A 7230-nucleotide genomic window follows, 5' to 3' on the forward strand; every position below is an offset into this window, starting at 1 on the left:
TTGTTTAAAGTTGCTGTCACAAGTGAAGATAAAGCATTTCTCTTATTGCAGATGAGTTTTTCTAGCAGTTGTCTTCATATCTTTTAAAGTTAAATTCATGATTAAGTCAATCTGAACCAATGATTAAATTGTGTAGATGTAGATGAAGCCCACAGTATTTACCGTAATCTGATTATAATCTTCAATCAAGCAAAGACAAGGTTATTATCACCTGATCTCTGGAACCCACATGTTCCATAATGAGTGCTGTCGAGGTATTCAAACCTTTTCTGTGTTCTTCTTTATTCCCCGGACGGCAGAGCTCTGTAAACGCTGCCAGCCTGATTATGTTGTTCTGTCTGCAGAAGGATCTTTGTGATGCAGAAACAACTTGCTGTGGTTCATTTCCCCCCCCCCCCGGGGACGAAGGCTGGGGCCAGGACACGGAGCTCCTCTCACGACTCGGCCCCGGGGCTTCCACTCTCTCTGGCGCCCTCTGGAACTCCTCAAAGCACCAGGCACAAAATGATCCAGAGAGATGACGGCCAAACTCTCCACTGTGACGTTACTGCCATCGTTATCTGAGCCCGAGCTTCCCGCTGCTGCCTGAGGCTTCCGTTAACTTTCTGCTTGTCCCAAAGATGGAGGCCACATATGGATGCAGTGCAGGCTATAACAAACAATACAATCCTCTACAGACATTTGAAATTCAGACCATCTGTGAAGCAAGAGACAGTTTTCTAGATGTTTTTGTGGACTCTCCAGACTCGGTGCATGAAGCCAGGATGTACAGACAACAGTGTCATCTTCCACCAGGCCCTTCACCCTCTGGCTGGCGTTTACCTCCCTGGTGACGGGTCGAGGAGAGATTTCATTTTCAGTCTGTTGTCGAACAAGCTTTTGGAATGAAAACATGCCGGCGAGTCCCGTCATCAAAGTCCTGGAGGTTCAGCCAAAGTCTCTTTTCAAGAGATGATCATACTGTTGTGTTATTGGTTATTGCAGCATTGGAAATAAATCAAGATGTTTCTCTTTCTGTTTTGCAGATTTGGAGGTGACATTAGATGCTCTTGGATCTGACGGGGTTTGGAGCTCAGAGTCTGGTGGAGCTCACAGGAGGATCACAGGACGTGCATCTGCTGGATTAACTACGATTAACGTCTTAGTTACCAAACCAACCAACAAAAGCCATTTCAACGGTGAAAGGAGGTGGAGGACGATCATCATACATTTGATACCAGATAATTCAACATTAGCAAGAAAGACGCAATAATCACTATTTTCACATCTTTATAACAACCGGGCGTTCACCACAAAGTAAATGTTTGAATGCAACTTACATTTGTCTTCCAAGAGAAAACTGATGTGACAGAAGGTTTTAAAATCCACTCTCCACTAATTGGTTAACGATGAAACTTAAAGTGGTAACTTCTCCTTTTGACCCCAAACACTGAGCGGAGGTGACTTGTCACTCTGTTTTCTTGTTATAACTTTTACTTTGTGAAACACTTTGGTCGATCAAGTTGTTTTAAATGTGCTATTTAAATAAAGTTAAGCAAAACACAATATATCGTAATAATAATGATAATAAAATAAGATCTGCTGCGAGGGCTTGAGAAAGATCTGAAATATAAACAGATTTTTAGATTGGTAACAGTTTCCAGTGCCTCATATTATTTAATAATTTAATTTATATTTTTAAAAAAGCTGTTTTTCATGTGTTTTTCTTCCAGTAGAGCCTCTCCTTCGTTGCTGCTCAAAGTACAAAAGCTCATTAAATGTCCTGGTTCCTGAGTCGTAGCAGGAACGTAAATTGGCTGCATTAAAGTTTGAAGTTACAAATGAGTTGCTTTGTTGCTTCTCTGCTTCCCACCACTTTTACAGAATAAAGAAACATCCTCAAGGCTCACGCTCGACTCGCTCGGCTGCAGACGCTCGTTGTTTGGGATTCAGGAGAGAGTTGTTTTTTAAGTGAAGGCAGAAGACCATGTCGTGCGTCTTTTCCACAAACAAAATTCAAAGATATGAGTGAGAGTGCGATGGGGCTAAATATGGACTCAGTAAATACGATTTCTGAAGGATGGACTGAGCGTCTGCAGGGATGTGATTCATCTCCTTCCTCCCTGGATTACTTTCTGTGTTGTCTTCTCTTAACACTGAAGACCTGATGTCCAGCAGGACAGAGGGAACCTAATAACAAGCCAATCCTGAACCCCATTAACCTGCCGTGCACAGTGCATGTGTTTCCTTGTGTCTGTGTCAGGTAAAGAGGATCCGCCGGTGAGGGGAGGTCAGGAGCTCTGAGGCTTTTTACTCAACAAGTAGAAAAGTGCTGAAAAAGAGAGGAGGGATGTTTCCTGTGGCTGCAGGAACCAGATGGAACCTGTTTTCTGTTGCTCTGCTTCCTCAGTGGAACTGGTTTTAAACTACAGACGTCATGTGCTTTTATACTGAAGGATCTCCACGGTGTATATTTCTCACTGTTACAGATGAAGGTTACCAAACGCAGGAATTCTAATTTGACTATCTGTTATATTTATTGTCGTGATTCCTCGTCTTTCTCCTTTTGAAATGTAGTCGTTGATAAAGTTGTTTGGAACATTTGGACCAAGAGAAGTTGATTCATGAGTCGAGTTGAACCCTCGAGGTTCATGGCTGTCAAGTCTTTCATCACGTAATCTGATGTGCACATGTCTCACCACCACAAACCGACCTTGAAGAAAACTCTGAAAAGATGTTTCTTTTATTGACTTAAATAAAGAGGCTGCGGAACATCTTCCTCCTCCCTTCTCTCTCCTCCTCCTCCTCCTCCTTCTCTCTCTTCTTCAGTTCTTCTCTCTCCTCCTCCTCCTCCTTCTCTCTCTCATCCTCCTCCTCCTTCTTCTCTCTCTTCTTCAGTTCTTCTCTCTCCTCCTCCTCCTCCTCCTTCTCTCTCTTCTTCAGTTCTTCTCTCTCCTCCTCCTCCTCCTCCTTCTCTCTTCTTCAGTTCTTCTCTCTCCTCCTCCTCCTCCTTCTCTCTCTCATCCTCCTCCTCCTTCTTCTCTCTCTTCTTCAGTTCTTCTCTCTCCTCCTTCTTCTCCTTCCTCTCCAGTTGCTCTTTCTTTTCCTGCTTCTTCTTCTCTTTCTTCTCCTTTTTGACCTTCTCCTTGTACGCGTCGATCTTCGATCTTGTTTCTATGAGACCCCTGGAGAAGCTGACTGCAATTATGACAACAACTCCCATAATTCCACACTGCTTCACGATACCCCCCAACTTTTGTTTTAGTTTTTATTGGGAGACGATGACATCAGACTGTGCATTCATATCTCAGATGTTGTGCTTCAGCAGCAGCGCCGAACGGAACAAGTAGTAATAAGGTCAAAGGTCGAGGTTACACAGTAAATTAGAGAAAAACAAGATAATTATCTGAGGAAAGAAGACGAGGAGGAGGAAGAGGACGGTCTGTGTTTCAGAGCAGAAAGCGTCAGGATGTAGTTTGTGAAGATGTGAAATGACTCCGCAGCTGTGACACGTGGTGAAATATTCATCTGCAGCCTTTTCAGAAAGCAACGGATCTAAATTGGTTCTGAAAGAAAAGCAAAGTACCCGAAACTGAAGCGTCTTCATTCAAGTGTCAGAGGAAAACAAGGACGTTGAAAACCGTGTTCGTTACTTTCACTCGAGCAGAGACTTTTGTGGCGTTCAGCATAAATACAAACATTTTATTTAGACGAGGTAAAAACTGTTTCTTTTTAAAGGTGGATTAGAAGCATTGAGCTCAGTCAAACACTGAGTCCTGGAAGAACTCCATGTTCACAAGGTTTAAATGTGTCTCTGGTGTTAACTCCAACCGGGTTTATGTTCATGAGCGAGACAGGATATAGGGACACGTTCTGCAGTGGAGAAAGAAAGAGAGAGAGAAAGAATGAACAGCAGTATGTAGCCTCACACGAACCAATCCCTCCTTCTTTCGTCTCCACCTCCTCTCTTGAGGTCTTACTCCCTTCCTTCCCTCCTCTCGCGCCTCCTCTCCACCTTTCCTTTATTCCTGCATCGCTCGGCTCTGCTCCCTCGCTCTCCTCCCCGGAGCGTCGGTGCTGTGAGCGTTCTCCTGGAGACTCGTCCTGTCGTACAAACCCCAGGAGAACAGACAGGAGTAATCTGCTCCAACATGTCATCTCCTGCAGGACAGAGATAGGTAGAGCAGGTGATGGAGAGAGAGAGAAGGAGACCAGAGAGGAAAAGAAAGACTGGGGGGGGGGGAGGAGAGCCAGATCAAGGAAGAGAGATGAGAAATTGGTCGAAGAAAGAAAGAAAGGGATGAGACATGTGCAGCCTGAAGAAATGTGTAAAAGGAGAGAGAGATGGACAGATGCAGAGGAAGGAGCAGGACAAAGGTGATGAAGGATTGAAAGGTCAAGGTTGGAAAAGTGTTTTCAAAATAAGATGTGAATGGAGAGAAGTGTGGAAGGAGAGAAGTGTGGAAGGAGAGAAGTGTGGAAGGAGAGAAGTGTGGAAGGAGAGATCCAGTGGGATCAACCTGGAGGAGCGTTAATTAGAAATTCTCCTCCAAACCCTCCTCTCTCCTTCTTTCATTAGCACCACCTCTCCCTCCATCCATCTGTCTTTCAAGCAACCTGGTCTCTCCATTCTTTTCATTAGGGTAAATCTCACCTTCAGCTCTCTCCTTCACACCGACGCTGTTTCTCACACGGGCTGCGTCTCCAGGAATAAAGATGAGGAGCAGAAATAAAACTGATCTCGTCACACGAGAAACCAGAAGTTAATTAAACTGGAGGGAAAAAAAAGTGATCGGGAGCCGCGTGTTCTTTATTTGAAAAATATGGTGATTGAAATTTACAACTGACAAGCGTACGTGATCAGAGATAAGTCAGTACTAGGGTCTGTGCTGCAAACTAAGTATTTGTATTAGTGAAACATGTTCACTCTCCAAAGCTTTGAGCTATTCTCAGTGTTTTTATCTGTGTTGTTGGGTTGAGCTTTAATTAACGGAACAAAGAGCTGCGGTGTCCTGTGCTGCTCGTACCCAGAGGAGAAGTAACTCAAAACTAAATTAAATTAAAGTGTGAAAGGCTCATCATTGTTGGCCGTAGCTGTGTTGAGATTGGAAACATCTCCAGTTTAATTATCAGCGGAGTGTTGTTCTGACCCTCCCAGTTCAGGCTGCTTTAGCGGCGAGGGTAATAACCATCCCCAGCTATTGTCAGGGTCATTTACTGAGCAATAACATTTTATATACGCTACTGTAATGAAGAACCCCCCCCCCCCCCCCCCCCCCCCCCCCCCCCCCCCCCCCCCCCCCACGGCGTCGGCACACTGTGACATTTCACTGCTCGTATACGTTAATTACAAGCTGCACAATGAAGTTTAATGTGTGTAGATGCGACTCAGAGGCAACGAAGCAGGTCAACGTAAAGAGAGGATGTTCATGGTTAATAAACCGTTAACTACAATATCATTATTGTTTTGTTTTTTGATCACGTGCTTCCTGAGGCCATTTTCCATTTTGTTTACTTGGAGAATTTCCTCACAGCGCTTTTGAAACTGGAGAATTTAAGTTTAAGTAAGTTTAAGAGTTTTTTGTTTCTTTCATCTACTCATAAACATCTGGCTATTGTTTGCTATGTATGTAAGTAATTCATTTATTGTTTTCACAGCTGTAAGTGTGAGACAACGTGTGAATCCTCTTATGACGATATATAAAAGTGTGTGAAGAATGAAGAATGATGCTAAACCTCCGCGATGCCTGATAATTAATGTTTGCATTAATGTGCGTGGAGCGAAATCCAGAGAGGAAGATAAAATCTGATTTACAGCAGGACATGAAACCGCTTTACGACCTTTTGCAGTTGCTTTTCCCTGAAGTGACGCAACACTGACAGAAAGTAGCAGAGGGAGGACCTGTCTGCAGACTCACCAGAACCATGAACAGAACCAGAACCGGCTCCGTGGACCTCAGAGTGAGGCCGACAGACAGTTATTAAACTCTGTGTGGGTTTAACCTCCTGCACAAGAATACACATGTGATTCCTCTGGGGCTGGTGCATGTGTGTGTGCTCCAGATACATGCTACGAGCATGTCAGAGGGAAATCCTGCTCATTCTCTCATCTCGGGATCAGCTGATCACTGCAGAGGGAATCGTTGGGTAAGACAGTCGTGATGAGGTGAGGACGCTCTCAGGAGTTTGTCTTTATTCGACTGTATTTGTGTTGTTGTTTAGTGGCTTCAACTCACCGCAGGATGAAACCTGTGTCGTATATTTTAAGCAGCAGTGATGTTGAAGATGATGATGAAGGAATCTCCGCGGACACCGTTCTTTCTTGTATAATAAGGTTTATTACACAGAAGTTACAGGTCAGGACGGGTACCTAGGTATACCCGGAGACGTTCTCGGCCAATGCAGAAGTCTGAGTCGCCGGTGCCGGACAAGCATTCATATAGGGAACTTGTTTACGCCCAAAACTTGAGATAAAATGACATCATACATAGGGGCATCTAGTTCGAAACATGCTTCCTACTTGAAGATGGGAACCTCTCCACCTAACAGGTCAAAGAGCATTCTCAGGAAGAGATAACTAACAAGTAACATATTGTAATAACACTTAGGGAGTCTGAGAGTCCAGAAACCAGGCGCCGCTAGCTGTAAACATGTCACTATGTTTTACACACGTGTCAAAATGATCCATGTTAACTAAATACACCACACCTGTGAAGCAGGTTCTGTGCATCTGATTTGTGATGCAGATCAGAACGAGGATTTTCAGACATGAGACAGTTTTTTATTTCTTTTCAGATCTGTTCAGTTGGGGAGGGATTGTGACTTCATCTTTATCGCCACTCTCAAGTCTTCTTCTTTATCACCTTTTCTGTGTGTTCACAGTTTTTCTCGATTGCTTAAGCACGATTTTTAAAACAGGGCCCGGTTTTTCAAAACACTACACACAATCAGCACAACCACACACACAATCAGCACAACCACACACACAATCAGCACAACCACACACACAATCAGCACAACCACACACACAATGAGCAGAACACCTCAGATCCTTTGCAAAATGAAACACTCTTGTAAAAACGATACACTAATTTATCAAAACCATATTTTGTTACCATATGAAACACACACGTTTCATATGACTTCATTCTGTTTGAGTTACACACTGCTGCTGCTAACCTGAAACACTTTTAGCAATTCTACTTCTCAGTGATTAGAGTAAAGTTAAAGTTATTTCTCTCCATATTCCCA

The sequence above is a fragment of the Hippoglossus hippoglossus genome, chromosome 13, assembly GCF_009819705.1.
Source record: "Hippoglossus hippoglossus isolate fHipHip1 chromosome 13, fHipHip1.pri, whole genome shotgun sequence".
In the NCBI taxonomy this organism is placed as follows: Eukaryota; Metazoa; Chordata; class Actinopteri; order Pleuronectiformes; family Pleuronectidae; genus Hippoglossus; species Hippoglossus hippoglossus.